The sequence below is a fragment of the Lampetra fluviatilis genome, chromosome 53, assembly GCF_964198595.1.
Source record: "Lampetra fluviatilis chromosome 53, kcLamFluv1.1, whole genome shotgun sequence".
NCBI classification, from domain to species: domain Eukaryota; kingdom Metazoa; phylum Chordata; class Hyperoartia; order Petromyzontiformes; family Petromyzontidae; genus Lampetra; species Lampetra fluviatilis.
Window position 1 is genome coordinate 9,141,626 of NC_136327.1, and position 16,318 is coordinate 9,157,943.

The following is a 16,318-nucleotide window of genomic DNA, read 5'->3' on the forward strand; positions in this document are numbered from 1 at the left end:
CACAGACACACGAGACAGAGACACACAGACACACGAGACACACAGACGCACGAGACAGAGACAAACACACACACAAACACACGAGATAGAAACACACAGACACACAGACACACGAGACAGAGACACAGACACACAGACACACGAGACACACAGACGCACGAGACAGAGACACACACAAACGCACGAGATAGAAACACACAGACACACGAGACAGAGACACAGACACACGAGACACACAGACGCACGAGACAGAGATTAAGATCCCCCGTGTGGCCTCTATCAGACTGTTGGGGGCAAGCAGAGCCGTCCCGCGTGTGTGGCGAACCGGGGCGACCGCCCGGGGCCCACGGAGGCAAGCGCTGTCGGCGAGCAGCACCTCTAGAGGCCGCGATGGCACACGGGAGGAGGTTGGTGTGGCCACCACCTCGCCCGGCCGCCTTTGTCTCCCCGGTGCCGATGTTTGCAAACTGCACCCAGGTGCCCACTACAATCCGAGTCGACCCAAGGGAGGCCCAGGACCGGTTCGGATAATCGTCACCACTGTCGGCGGCTGTGAGCGGGAATCGAACTCGGGTCGCACGTATACACACACACACGGAACTCGGGTCGCACGTATACACACACACACATGGAACTCGGGTCATATACACACACACACGGAACTCGGGTCGTATACACACACACACACACGGAACTCAGGTCGCACGTATACACACACACACACGGAACTCGGGTCGCACGTACACACACACACACGGGACTCGGGTCGCACGTATACACACACACACGGGACTCGGGTCGCACGTATACACACACACACGGAACTCAGGTCGCACGTATATACACACACACGGAACTCGGGTCGCACGTACACACACACACACGGGACTCGGGTCGCACGTACACACACACACACGGAACTCAGGTCACACGTACACACACACACGGAACTCAGGTCACACGTACACACACACACACACGGAACTCGGGTCGCACGTATACACACACACACGGAACTCAGGTCACACGTACACACACACACGGGACTCGGGTCGCACGTACACACACACACACGGGACTCGGGTCGCACGTATACACACACACACGGAACTCAGGTCGCACGTACACACACACACACGGGACTCGGGTCGCACGTACACACACACACGGGACTCGGGTCGCACGTACACACACACACGGGACTCGGGTCGCACGTACACACACACACGGGACTCGGGTCGCACGTACACACACACACGGGACTCGGGTCGCACGTATACACACACACACGGGACTCGGGTCGCACGTACAGACACACACGGGACTCGGGTCGCACGTATACACACACGGGACTCGGGTCGCACGTACACACACACACGGGACTCGGGTCGCACGTATACACACACACACAGGACTCGGGTCGCACGTACAGACACACACGGGACTCGGGTCGCACGTACACACACACACGGGACTTGGGTCGCACGTACACACACACACACGGAACTCGGGTCGCACGTACACACACACACACGGGACTCAGGTCGCACGTATACACACACACACACGGAACTCAGGTCGCACGTACACACACACACGGGACTCGGGTCGCACGTACAGACACACACGGGACTCGGGTCGCACGTACACACACACGGGACTCGGGTCGCACGTACACATACACACGGGACTCGGGTCGCACGTACACATACACACGTACACACACACACACACACGTACACACACACACACGGATCTCGGGTCGCCGGTGTTGAGCGCGAGTGCGCTATCCGCTGCGCCGCCGTTCCCCATAACGTTGGTCTACACCAGGGATCAGGGACGCCACAATAAAAACAAGAAGAAACATTTGTTGGTTGCTTAATGCGGTAAAAACCGAACTCAGTATTTCAAGGGCCGCAATGCAACGTGAACACGAGACGGCGGTCAGTTAATAAATAAATAAATGCGTCACGAGGCGGCCCTTCGAGAGCCGCACGCACCTCCGTAGCCGCGTGTTGCCGACCCCCTGGTGTACACAAAGACAAAGTTCCCCCGTCTAGCCTCAACAGACTGTTGGGGAAAGTGCTGTTAGCGAGTAGCACCCATGGAGGCCAGCATACGAGGGGGTGGGTGACACAAAGATTCCCCATATAGCCTTAACAGACTGTTGGGGCAAGTGCTGTGAGCGAGTATCACCGATGCCACAAAGACAAAGATCCCCCGTATAGCCTTAACAGACTGTAGGGGCAAGTGCTGTTAGCAAGCAGCTATGAAGGTTGGCACTGCACACGAGGGGGTGGGTGGCCAACACCCCGCCTCGCCACCTTTATCACTCCAGTGGTGATGCTTGCACACTGCACGAGATACTCATTTGAGGCTGAGTCTACCTAGGGGAAGCCCATGACCAGTTCAGATAATCGTCACTGGTGTTGGCTGGTGAGTAGGAATCCAACTCGGGTCGCCGGGTTCGTAATGCGGTGTGCTACCCACTACCGCTCCCCACTAACACTATCCCTAAGACGAAGGATATTGTTAGGGGTAGAGATAGCGATAGAGATAGGGGTAGAGATAGGGGTAGAGATAGGAGTATTGTTAGGGGTAGAGATAGGGGTAGAGATAGGGGTATTGTTAGGGGTAGAGATAGGGGTAGAGATAGGGGTAGAGATGGGGTAGAGATGGGGTAGAGATAGGAGTATTGTTAGGGGTAATGTTAGGGGTTGAGATAGGGGTAGAGATAGGGGTATTGTTAAGTGTAGCAATGTGGTTAGAGATAGGGGTATTGTTAGGGGTAGAGATGGGGTATTGCTAGGGGTATTGTTAGGGGTAGAGATAGGGGTAGAGATAGGGGTAGAGATAGGGGTATTGTTAGGGGTTGAGGTGGGGTAGGGGTAGAGTCAGCGCCTCCCCCCCGTTCCCTGCTCACCTCGCGCACCGCACGGCGACCGCCACGGGCGCGCAGCCGCAGTCTCGGGGTTTTATAGAGGACGTCCTGCCCCGTGCCTCCCCCCACCACTCCCCCCACTCCTCCTCCCACTCCTCCCCACACCTACCCACACCTCCCCACACCTACCCACCCCACCCCGCTCCACCCCGCTCGGCCCCACGTCTCCCTCTTCTGCCCCGTGCCTCCCCGCTCTGCCCCATGTCCCTCTGTTCTGCCCCCACTACCTCCCCGCTCCTCCCCGTATCTCCCCACATCTCGCCGCTGCTCCCCGCTCCTCTCTGTACGTTCTGTGCTGATGCGTACGGGGCTCGCGTTTCGCGCGGCAGTGCCAAGTGGGGTGGAGGTTGCGGCGGCACGAACAAAGGGAAAAGATCCCCCGTGTAGCCGGTAACAGACTGTTGTGGCAAGTGCTGTTAAGCGAACACCCGTGAAGACCGGCACGGCACAGGAGGGGGTAGGTGGCCAGCACCACGCCCGGACGCCTTTGTCTCTCCCGCCCCCACCCCCCCCCCCCAAGTGCGAATGTTTACACACCGCACCGGGTACTCGTTTAAGGTTGAGTCGACCAGATATTCGTCACCGATGTTGGTGGCCGTGAGCGGAAATCGAGCTCGGTTCGCCGGGTTCACAGCGCAGATGCGTCGACCGCTGCGCCACCACCCCCCCTGCACGCGCAGACACGGGCCGTGGCCAACCGCCCCCCGCCGGGGAGTCGTAACAGGAGGTGGTTGCGGAGTGTCCGGGGTGGGTGGGCGGGGGGGCAATTTAATTACTTATCACGATTACGACGATTCCGCCTGTTCGCCCGGCAGGGGAGCATCTCGCCGCGTCTCGCCGCGTCTCACCGCGTCTCGCCGCGTCTCACCGGCCCTCTCGGCAGCCTCCCTGCCGGGACGTTCGCGATGCGCTCCGCCCAAACTCGCTCAAATTGGGAGCGTGACGCCACCTCGCGATGGGGCCCACTCTTGCCGACTGACGCCGGGGGGGTCCCGAGCGCGGGCCACACGGCGTCGCTCCGTAGCCGTGCTTCTTGATTTGTGCTGCTCTGCACAGCGGATGTCGGCCAGGGCGGCTGCAGCGATCTAAGCCGCCCTGCAACGAGCGTGTCGGGACACCACCCGGGAGGGGGGGAGGGGGGACACTGTCTGGGAGGGGGGGAACACCACCTGTGGAGGCAGCGTCGAGGGTTGGTGGACCACCACACGGATGCTGACGTGAAACTCCTCCTGACTTCCTCTCTCTCTACGTGAGCGAAGAGCGAACGCAGAGTGGCGGTGGTGGCGCAGCGTTGCAAGTCGACAATCGCCACAAGGACCTTGCTGAAGTCAACAAATGCACCTACTCTGAAACTTAAGAGCAGTTCGTTACTGGCCGCTTGGCGTTTTGGAGACATTGAAACTAAAACTTTTTTTATTTCACCAGATGCGGCCACCCTGAGCTCTGTAGCTCTTTTTTCAGCAGCGACCTGCCCACTAATGATCGCTCAACGAAGTGGCGTATCACCATGTGGAAAATTACAGAAAGCCAAATGCTCTAACCGCACGTCGATTCTAAATGTGGAGGGGAAAAACCGGAGGACCCAGAGAAAAAAAACACGTGCCCACGGGGAGAGAGACACGCAAAAAACTCCAAATATACAGCAGGTGTCAGGGTCGGGATCGAACCCACGACCTCCTGTATACCAGGCGAGGAAGTTAACTATTTGGCCAGTGTCCCAGCAATTGTGCTGAACGAGAAACAAGCCAGCAAGCGGGTCACGCGGTGGCGGCGGCGTAGGTGTGACTTACAGCATGTCGCAACGCTCCTGGACCAAAGTGCCAACGGAGAGACGAACTCGCGCCCAGCCAGCCGCCCCGGCTCAACCCCAACACCACTGCCGCTGCTGCTGCCGCTGCTGCCTAGTGGGCGAGGGTTAGGGCGCCAGCGGCGCAAGCGATGTCGGCGACTGAGTGCGCAGGCAGTGCAACTGCACCCAGGGGGCCGTCGCCGACCGCCGCGCTGAGGACTTGTGTAGAGACCCGTAGGTTTACTCATTGACCCATATGTTCACATAGAGACAGATAGACTTACATAGAAACCAATAGACTTGCATAGAAACCCATAGGTTTCCAAAGAGACCCATACATTTGCATAGAGATTAGCATAGGTTGTATAGACAGAGTCTTGTGGCAAAAAAATTATTGATAATAAACCGAAAAATTAAAGAATCATCCTATCCTTACTTCCCCCAACCGAGACCCAAGGACGCAGAGAAATGGATTAACAGTCAGTGTCGGGCCATACAACATTCAAACCAGATGCCGGCATCGGAGCCCGCCTAGACTTGGAACTCTTTGTCAATGTTAATTGGCTACACTACGGAACACACAATAGACAGCTGTCATTCGCTAACGTGAGTCAAGGTATTCATTAAAACAGCGCCTCCCCGCTCCCTCGACCCCCCACCACCCTCTCACCCCCACCCAACCCCCGGCCTCCCGTCCCCTGCATATCCGAACGTCACTTGTCCGCCCGGACCAATTAACTGCGCACACCCAGTGCAGTCTCTGTGCATGAAGAAGTCACGGGGTCATGTGAGAGCAAGGCATGGGCCGTGTGTGAGATGAAGTCACTGGCCGTGTGTGAGATGAAGTCACTGACCGTGTGTGAGATGAAGTCACTGACCGTGTGTGAGATGAAGTCACTGGCCGTGTGTGAGATGAAGTCACTGACCGTGTGTGAGATGAAGTCACTGGCCGTGTGTGAGATGAAGTCACTCGCCGTGTGTGAGATGAAGTCACTGACCGTGTGTGAGATGAAGTCACTGGCCGTGTGTGAGATGAGGTCACTGACCGTGTGTGAGATGAAGTCACTGGCCGTGTGTGAGATGAAGTCACTGACCGTGTGTGAGATGAGGTCACTGGCCGTGTGTGAGATGAAGTCACTCACCGTGTGTGAGATGAAGTCACTGGCCGTGTGTGAGATGAAGTCACTGGCCGTGTGTGAGATGAAGTCACTGACCGTGTGTGAGATGAAGTCACTCGCCGTGTGTGAGATGAAGTCACTGGCCGTGTGTGAGATGAAGTCACTGACCGTGTGTGAGATGAAGTCACTGACCGTGTGTGAGATGAAGTCACTGACCGTGTGTGAGATGAAGTCACTGGCCGTGTGTGAGATGAAGTCACTCGCCGTGTGTGAGATGAAGTCACTGACCGTATGTGAGATGAAGTCACTGACCGTGTGTGAGATGAAGTCACTGACCGTGTGTGAGATAAAGTCACTGACCGTGTGTGAGATGAAGTCACTCGCCGTGTGTGAGATGAAGTCACTGACCATGTGTGAGATGAAGTCACTGGCTGTGTGTGAAATGAGGTCACTGACCGTGTGTGAGATGAAGTCACTGGCCGTGTGTGAGATGAAGTCACTGACCATGTGTGAGATGAAGTCACTGGGCGTGTGTGAGATGAAGTCACTGGTCGTGTGAGAGATGAAGTCACTGGCCGTGTGTGAGATGAAGTCACTGGCCGTGTGTGAGATGAAGTCACTGGCCGTGTGAGAGATGAAGTCACTGGCCGTGTGTGAAATGAAGTCACTGGCCGTGTGTGAGATGAAGTCACTGGCCGTGTGTGAGATGAAGTCACTGGGCGTGTGTGAGATGAAGTCACTGGTCGTGTGAGAGATTAAGTCACTGGCCGTGTGTGAGATGAAGTCACTGGCCGTGTGTGAGATGAAGTCACTGGCCGTGTGAGAGATGAAGTCACTGGCCGTGTGTGAGATGAAGTCACTGGCCGTGTGTGAGATGAAGTCACTGGCCGTGTGTGAGATGAAGTCACTGGCCGTGTGTGAGATGAAGTCACTGGCCGTGTGTGAGATGAAGTCACTGGCCGTGTGTGAGATGAAGTCACTGGTCGTGTGTGAGATGAAGTCATTCACCGTGTGTGAGATGAGGTCACTGGCCGTGTGTGAGATGAAGTCACTGGTCGTGTGAAAGATTAAGTCACTGGCCGTGTGTGAGATGAAGTCACTGGTCGTGTGTGAGATGAAGTCACTCACCGTGTGTGAGATGAGGTCACTGGCCGTGTGTGAGATGAAGTCACTGGTCGTGTGAGATGAAGTCACTGGTCGTGTGAGAGATGAAGTCACTGGCCGTGTGTGAGATGAAGTCACTGGCCGTGTGTGAGATGAAGTCACTGGCCGTGTGTGAGATGAAGTTACTGGCCGTGTGTGAGATGAAGTCACTGGCCGTGTGTGAGATGAAGTCACTGGCCGTGTGTGAGATGAAGTCACTGGCCGTGTGTGAGATGAAGTCACTGGCCGTGTGTGAGATGAAGTCACTGGCCGTGTGTGAGATGAAGTCACTGGCCGTGTGTGAGATGAAGTCACTGGCCGTGTGTGAGATGAGGTCACTGGCCGTGTGTGAGATGAAGTCACTGGCCATGTGTGAGATGAAGTCACTGGCCGTGTGTGAGATGAAGTCACTGGCCGTGTGTGAGATGAAGTCACTTGCCGCGTGTGAGATGAGGTCACTGACAGTGTGTGAGATGAAGTCACTGGCCGTGTGAGAGATGAAGTCACTGGCCGTGTGTGAGATGAAGTCACTGGTCATGTGAGAGATGAAGTCACTGGTCGTGTGTGAGATGAAGTCACTGGCCGTGTGTGAGATGAAGTCACTAGCCGTGTGTGAGATGAGGTCACTGGCCGTGTGTGAGATGAAGTCACTGGCCGTGTGTGAGATGAAGTCACTGGCCGTGTGTGAGATGAAGTCACTGGCCGTGTGTGAGATGAAGTCACTTGCTGTGTGTGAGATGAGGTCACTGACCGTGTGTGAGATGAAGTCACTGGCCGTGTGAGAGATGAAGTCACTGGCCGTGTGTGAGATGAAGTCACTGGTCGTGTGAGAGATGAAGTCACTGGTCGTGTGTGAGATGAAGTCACTGGCCGTGTGTGAGATGAAGTCACTGGCCGTGTGTGAGATGAAGTCACTGGCCGTGTGTGAGATGAAGTCACTGGCCGTGTGTGAGATGAAGTCACTGGCCGTGTGTGAGATGAAGTCACTGGTCGTGTGAGAGATGAAGTCACTGGCAGTGTGTGAGATGAAGTCACTGGTCGTGTGAGAGATGAAGTCACTGGCCGTGTGAGGAATGAAGTCACTGGCCGTGTGTGAGATGAAGTCACTGGCCGTGTGAGAGATGAAGTCACTGGCCGTGTGTGAGATGAAGTCCCTGGTCGTGTGTGAGATGAAGTCACTGGCCGTGTGTGAGATGAAGTCACTGACCTGTGTGAGATGAAGTCACTGGCCGTGTGTGAGATGAAGTCACTGGCCGTGTGTGAGATGAAGTCACTGGCCGTGTGTGAGATGAAGTCACTGGCCGTGTGTGAGATGAAGTCACTGGCCGTGTGTGAGATGAGGTCACTGGCCGTGTGTGAGATGAAGTCACTGGCCATGTGTGAGATGAAGTCACTGGCCGTGTGTGAGATGAAGTCACTGGCCGTGTGTGAGATGAAGTCACTTGCCGCGTGTGAGATGAGGTCACTGACCGTGTGTGAGATGAAGTCACTGGCCGTGTGAGAGATGAAGTCACTGGCCGTGTGTGAGATGAAGTCACTGGTCATGTGAGAGATGAAGTCACTGGTCGTGTGTGAGATGAAGTCACTGGCCGTGTGTGAGATGAAGTCACTAGCCGTGTGTGAGATGAGGTCACTGGCCGTGTGTGAGATGAAGTCACTGGCCGTGTGTGAGATGAAGTCACTGGCCGTGTGTGAGATGAAGTCACTGGCCGTGTGTGAGATGAAGTCACTTGCTGTGTGTGAGATGAGGTCACTGACCGTGTGTGAGATGAAGTCACTGGCCGTGTGAGAGATGAAGTCACTGGCCGTGTGTGAGATGAAGTCACTGGTCGTGTGAGAGATGAAGTCACTGGTCGTGTGTGAGATGAAGTCACTGGCCGTGTGTGAGATGAAGTCACTGGCCGTGTGTGAGATGAAGTCACTGGCCGTGTGTGAGATGAAGTCACTGGCCGTGTGTGAGATGAAGTCACTGGCCGTGTGTGAGATGAAGTCACTGGTCGTGTGAGAGATGAAGTCACTGGCAGTGTGTGAGATGAAGTCACTGGTCGTGTGAGAGATGAAGTCACTGGCCGTGTGAGGAATGAAGTCACTGGCCGTGTGTGAGATGAAGTCACTGGCCGTGTGAGAGATGAAGTCACTGGCCGTGTGTGAGATGAAGTCCCTGGTCGTGTGTGAGATGAAGTCACTGGCCGTGTGTGAGATGAAGTCACTGACCTGTGTGAGATGAAGTCACTGGCCGTGTGTGAGATGAAGTCACTGGCCGTGTGTGAGATGAAGTCACTGGCCGTGTGTGAGATGAAGTCACTGGCCGTGTGTGAGATGAAGTCACTGGCCGTGTGTGAGATGAGGTCACTGGCCGTGTGTGAGATGAAGTCACTGGCCATGTGTGAGATGAAGTCACTGGCCGTGTGTGAGATGAAGTCACTGGCCGTGTGTGAGATGAAGTCACTTGCCGCGTGTGAGATGAGGTCACTGACCGTGTGTGAGATGAAGTCACTGGCCGTGTGAGAGATGAAGTCACTGGCCGTGTGTGAGATGAAGTCACTGGTCATGTGAGAGATGAAGTCACTGGTCGTGTGTGAGATGAAGTCACTGGCCGTGTGTGAGATGAAGTCACTAGCCGTGTGTGAGATGAGGTCACTGGCCGTGTGTGAGATGAAGTCACTGGCCGTGTGTGAGATGAAGTCACTGGCCGTGTGTGAGATGAAGTCACTGGCCGTGTGTGAGATGAAGTCACTTGCTGTGTGTGAGATGAGGTCACTGACCGTGTGTGAGATGAAGTCACTGGCCGTGTGAGAGATGAAGTCACTGGCCGTGTGTGAGATGAAGTCACTGGTCGTGTGAGAGATGAAGTCACTGGTCGTGTGTGAGATGAAGTCACTGGCCGTGTGTGAGATGAAGTCACTGGCCGTGTGTGAGATGAAGTCACTGGCCGTGTGTGAGATGAAGTCACTGGCCGTGTGTGAGATAAAGTCACTGGCCGTGTGTGAGATGAAGTCACTGGTCGTGTGAGAGATGAAGTCACTGGCAGTGTGTGAGATGAAGTCACTGGTCGTGTGAGAGATGAAGTCACTGGCCGTGTGAGGAATGAAGTCACTGGCCGTGTGTGAGATGAAGTCACTGGCCGTGTGAGAGATGAAGTCACTGGCCGTGTGTGAGATGAAGTCACTGGTCGTGTGTGAGATGAAGTCACTGGCCGTGTGTGAGATGAAGTCACTGACCGTGTGTGAGATGAAGTCACTGGCCGTGTGTGAGATAAAGTCACTGGCCGTGTGTGAGATGAAGTCACTGGCCGTGTGTGAGATGAAGTCACTGACCGTGTGTGAGATGAAGTCACTGACGTGTGTGAGATGAAGTCACTGACCGTGTGGGAGATGAAGTCACTGGCCGTGTGTGAGATGAAGTCACTGGCCGTGTGTGAGATGAAGTCACTGGCCGTGTGTGAGATGAAGTCACTGGCCGTGTGTGAGATGAAGTCACTGGTCGTGTGAGAGATGAAGTCACTGGCCGTGTGTGAGATGAAGTCACTGGACGTGTGAGAGATGAAGTCACTGGCCGTGTGTGAGATGAAGTCACTGGCCGTGTGTGAGATGAAGTCACTGACCATGTGTGAGATGAAGTCACTGGCCGTGTGTGAGATGAAGTCACTGGCCGTGTGTGAGATGAAGTCACTGGCCGTGTGTGAGATGAAGTCACTGGTCGTGTGTGAGATGAAGTCACTGACCGTGTGTGAGATGAAGTCACTGGCCGTGTGTGAGATGAAGTCACTGGTCGTGTGTGAGATGAAGTCACTGACCGTGTGTGAGATGAAGTCACTGGCCGTGTGTGAGATGAAGTCACTGGCCGTGTGTGAGATGAAGTCACTGTGAGATGAAGTCACTGACCGTGTGAGAGATGAAGTCACTGGCCGTGTGTGAGATGAAGTCACTGGCCGTGTGTGAGATGAAGTCACTGGCCGTGTGTGAGATGAAGTCACTGGCCGTGTGTGAGATGAAGTCACTGGCCGTGTGTGAGATGAAGTCACTGGCCGTGTGTGAGATGAAGTCACTAACGTGTGTGAGATGAAGTCACTGGCCGTGTGTGACATGAAGTCACTGGTCGTGTGTGAGATGAAGTCACTGACCGTGTGTGAGATGAAGTTACTGGCCGTGTGTGAGATGAGGTCACTGACCGTGTGTGAGATGAAGTCACTGGCCGTGTGTGAGATGAAGTCACTGGCCGTGTGTGAGATGAAGTCACTGGCCGTGTGTGAGATGAAGTCACTGACCGTGTGTGAGATGAAGTCACTGACCGTGTGTGAGATGAAGTCACTGGCGTGTGTGAGATGAAGTCACTGGCCGTGTGTGAGATGAAGTCACTGGCCGTGTGTGAGATGAAGTCACTGGCCGTGTGTGAGATGAAGTCACTGGCCGTGTGTGAGATGAAGTCACTGGCCCTGTGTGAGATGAAGTCACTGGCCGTGTGTGAGATGAAGTCACTGGCCGTGTGTGAGATGAAGTCACTGGCCGTGTGTGAGATGAAGTCACTGGCCGTGTGTGAGATGAAGTCACTGGCCGTGTGTGAGATGAAGTCACTGGCCGTGTGTGAGATGAGGTCACTGGCCGTGTGTGAGATGAAGTCACTGGCCATGTGTGAGATGAAGTCACTGGCCGTGTGTGAGATGAAGTCACTTGCCGTGTGTGAGATGAGGTCACTGACCGTGTGTGAGATGAAGTCACTGGCCGTGTGAGAGATGAAGTCACTGGCCGTGTGAGATGAAGTCACTGGTCATGTGAGAGATGAAGTCACTGGTCGTGTGTGAGATGAAGTCACTGGCCGTGTGTGAGATGAAGTCACTAGCCGTGTGTGAGATGAGGTCACTGGCCGTGTGTGAGATGAAGTCACTGGCCGTGTGTGAGATGAAGTCACTGGCCGTGTGTGAGATGAAGTCACTGGCCATGTGTGAGATGAAGTCACTTGCTGTGTGTGCGATGAGGTCACTGACCGTGTGTGAGATGAAGTCACTGGTCGTGTGAGAGATGAAGTCACTGGTCGTGTGTGAGATGAAGTCACTGGCCGTGTGTGAGATGAAGTCACTGGCCGTGTGTGAGATGAAGTCACTGGCCGTGTGTGAGATGAAGTCACTGGCCGTGTGTGAGATGAAGTCACTGGCCGTGTGTGAGATGAAGTCACTGGTCGTGTGAGAGATGAAGTCACTGGCCGTGTGTGAGATGAAGTCACTGGTCGTGTGAGAGATGAAGTCACTGGCCATGTGAGGAATGAAGTCACTGGCCGTGTGTGAGATGAAGTCACCGGCCGTGTGAGAGATGAAGTCACTGGCCGTGTGTGAGATGAAGTCACTGGTCGTGTGTGAGATGAAGTCACTGGCCGTGTGTGAGATGAAGTCACTGACCGTGTGTGAGATGAAGTCACTGGCCGTGTGTGAGATAAAGTCACTGGCCGTGTGTGAGATGAAGTCACTGGCCGTGTGTGAGATGAAGTCACTGACCGTGTGTGAGATGAAGTCACTGACGTGTGTGAGATGAAGTCACTGGCCGTGTGTGACATGAAGTCACTGGTCGTGTGTGAGATGAAGTCACTGACCGTGTGTGAGATGAAGTCACTGGCCGTGTGTGAGATGAGGTCACTGACCCTGTGTGAGATGAAGTCACTGGCCGTGTGTGAGATGAAGTCACTGGCCATGTGTGAGATGAAGTCACTGGCCGTGTGTGAGATGAAGTCACTGGCCGTGTGTGAGATGAAGTCACTGGTCGTGTGAGAGATGAAGTCACTGGTCGTGTGTGAGATGAAGTCACTGGTCGTGTGAGAGATGAAGTCACTGGCCGTGTGAGGAATGAAGTCACTGGCCGTGTGTGAGATGAAGTCACTGGCCGTGTGAGAGATGAAGTCACTGGCCGTAATGAGATGAAGTCACTGGTCGTGTGTGAGATGAAGTCACTGGCCGTGTGTGAGATGAAGTCACTGACCGTGTGTGAGATGAAGTCACTGGCCGTGTGTGAGATTAAGTCACTGGCCGTGTGTGAGATGAAGTCACTGGCCGTGTGTGAGATGAAGTCACTGGTCGTGTGTGAGATGAAGTCACTGACCGTGTGTGAGATGAAGTCACTGGCTGTGTGTGAGATGAAGTCACTGGTCGTGTGTGAGATGAAGTCACTGACCGTGTGTGAGATGAAGTCACTGGCCGTGTGTGAGATGAAGTCACTGGCCGTGTGTGAGATGAAGTCACTGTGAGATGAAGTCACTGACCGTGTGAGAGATGAAGTCACTGGCCGTGTGTGAGATGAAGTCACTGGCCGTGTGTGAGATGAAGTCACTGGCCGTGTGTGAGATGAAGTCACTGGCCGTGTGTGAGATGAAGTCACTGGCCGTGTGTGAGATGAAGTCACTGGCCGTGTGTGACATGAAGTCACTGGTCGTGTGTGAGATGAAGTCACTGGCGTGTGTGAGATGAAGTCACTGGCCGTGTGTGAGATGAAGTCACTGACCGTGTGTGAGATGAAGTCACTGGCCGTGTGTGAGATGAAGTCACTGGCCGTGTGTGAGATGAAGTCACTGGCCGTGTGTGAGATGAAGTCACTGGCCATGTGTGAAATGAAGTCACTGACCGTGTGTGAGATGAAGTCACTGACCGTGTGTGAGATGAAGTCACTGGCCGTGTGTGAGATGAAGTCACTCACCGTGTGTGAGATGAAGTCACTGACCGTGTGTGAGATGAGGTCACTGACCGTGTGTGAGATGAGGTCACTGGCCATGTGTAAGATGAAGTCACTGGCCGTGTGTGAGATGAAGTCACTAACCGTGTGTGAGAAGAAGTCACTGGAAGTGTGTGAGATGAAGTCACTGGCCGTGTGTGAGATGAAGTCACTGACCGTGTGTGAGATGAAGTCACTGACCGTGTGTGAGATGAGGTCACTGACCGTGTGTGAGATGAGGTCACTGACCGTGTGTGAGATGAAGTCACTGGTCTTGTGAGAGATGAAGTCACTGACCGTGTGTGAGATGAAGTCACTGACCGTGTATGAGATGAAGTCACTGACCGTGTGTGAGATGAAGTCACTGGAAGTGTGTGAGATGAAGTCACTGGCCGTGTGTGAGATGAAGTCACTGGCCGTGTGTGAGATGAAGTCACTGGTCGTGTGTGAGATGAAGTCACTGACCGTGTGGGAGATGAAGTCACTGGCCGTGTGTGAGATGAAGTCACTCACCGTGTGTGAGATGAAGTCACTGACCGTGTGTGAGATGAGGTCACTGACCGTGTGTGAGATGAGGTCACTGGCCGTGTGTGAGATGAGGTCACTGACCGTGTGTGAGATGAAGTCACTGGTCGTGTGAGATGAAGTCACTGGTCGTGTGAGAGATGAAGTCACTGACCGTGTGTGAGATGAAGTCACTGACCGTGTGTGAGATGAAGTCACTGACCGTGTATGAGATGAAGTCACTGACCGTGTGTGAGATGAAGTCACTGGAAGTGTGTGAGATGAAGTCACTGGCCGTGTGTGAGATGAAGTCACTGGTCGTGTGTGAGATGAAGTCACTGACCGTGTGGGAGATGAAGTCACTGGCCGTGTGTGAGATGAAGTCACTCACCGTGTGTGAGATGAAGTCACTGACCGTGTGTGAGATGAGGTCACTGACCGTGTGTGAGATGAGGTCACTGGCCGTGTGTGAGATGAGGTCACTGACCGTGTGTGAGATGAGGTCACTGGCCGTGTGTGAGATGAGGTCACTGACCGTGTGTGAGATGAAGTCACTGGTCGTGTGAGATGAAGTCACTGGTCGTGTGAGAGATGAAGTCACTGACCATGTGTGAGATGAAGTCACTGACCGTGTGTGAGTTGAAGTCACTGACCGTGTATGAGATGAAGTCACTGACCGTGTGTGAGATGAAGTCACTGGAAGTGTGTGAGATGAAGTCACTGGCCGTGTGTGAGATGAAGTCACTGGTCGTGTGTGAGATGAAGTCACTGACCGTGTGGGAGATGAAGTCACTGGCCGTGTGTGAGATGAAGTCACTCACCGTGTGTGAGATGAAGTCACTGACCGTGTGTGAGATGAGGTCACTGACCGTGTGTGAGATGAGGTCACTGGCCGTGTGTGAGATGAGGTCACTGACCGTGTGTGAGATGAAGTCACTGGTCGTGTGAGATGAAGTCACTGGTCATGTGAGAGATGAAGTCACTGACCGTGTGTGAGATGAAGTCACTGACCGTGTGTGAGATGTAGTCACTGACCATGTGTGAGATGAAGTCACTGGCCGTGTGTGAGATGAAGTCACTGGCCGTGTGTGAGATGAAGTCACTGGCCGTCTGTGAGATGAGGTCACTTGCCGTATGTGAGATGAAGTCACTGGCCGTGTGTGAGATGAAGTCACTGGCCGTGTGTGAGATGAAGTCACTGTGAGATGAAGTCACTGACCGTGTGAGAGATGAAGTCACTGGCCGTGTGTGAGATGAAGTCACTGGCCGTGTGTGAGATGAAGTCACTGGCCGTGTGTGAGATGAAGTCACTGGCCGTGTGTGAGATGAAGTCACTGGCCGTGTGTGAGATGAAGTCACTAACGTGTGTGAGATGAAGTCACTGACCGTGTGTGACATGAAGTCACTGGTCGTGTGTGAGATGAAGTCACTGACCGTGTGTGAGATGAAGTCACTGGCCGTGTGTGAGATGAGGTCACTGACCGTGTGTGAGATGAAGTCACTGGCGTGTGTGAGATGAAGTCACTGGCCGTGTGTGAGATGAAGTCACTGACCGTGTGTGAGATGAAGTCACTGGCCGTGTGTGAGATGAAGTCACTGGCCGTGTGTGAGATGAAGTCACTGGCCGTGTGTGAGATGAAGTCACTGGCCATGTGTGAGATGAAGTCACTGACCGTGTGTGAGATGAAGTCACTGACCGTGTGTGAGATGAAGTCACTGGCCGTGTGTGAGATGAAGTCACTCACCGTGTGTGAGATGAAGTCACTGAACGTGTGTGAGATGAGGTCACTGACCGTGTGTGAGATGAGGTCACTGGCCATGTGTAAGATGAAGTCACTGGCCGTGTGTGAGATGAAGTCACTAACCATGTGTGAGAAGAAGTCACTGGAAGTGTGTGAGATGAAGTCACTGGCCGTGTGTGAGATGAAGTCACTGACCGTGTGTGAGATGAAGTCACTGACCGTGTGTGAGATGAGGTCACTGACCGTGTGTAAGATGAGGTCACTGACCGTGTGTGAGATGAAGTCACTGGTCTTGTGAGAGATGAAGTCACTGACCGTGTGTGAGATGAAGTCACTGACCGTGTATGAGATGAAGTCACTGACCGTGTGTGAGATGAAGTCACTGGAAG

General features: G+C 54.1%; 1 protein-coding gene across 7 annotated transcripts in view; it reads right to left on the bottom strand.

Annotated features, from left to right (window-relative positions):
- The window catches only part of LOC144949366 (long-chain-fatty-acid--CoA ligase ACSBG2-like), an 80,976-nt gene that overhangs the window by 38,941 nt on the left and 25,717 nt on the right, over positions 1–16,318 (bottom strand). For 2 of the 7 annotated variants that reach the window (XM_078879365.1, XM_078879362.1), the window contains exon 1: positions 2,924–2,992. The exons of the other annotated variants lie outside the window; for them this stretch is intronic. The gene's annotated coding sequence lies outside the window, so the exon portion shown is untranslated. Of the gene's footprint in view, positions 1–2,923; positions 2,993–16,318 lie in introns of those variants that run through there. 7 annotated transcript variants of the gene reach the window in all.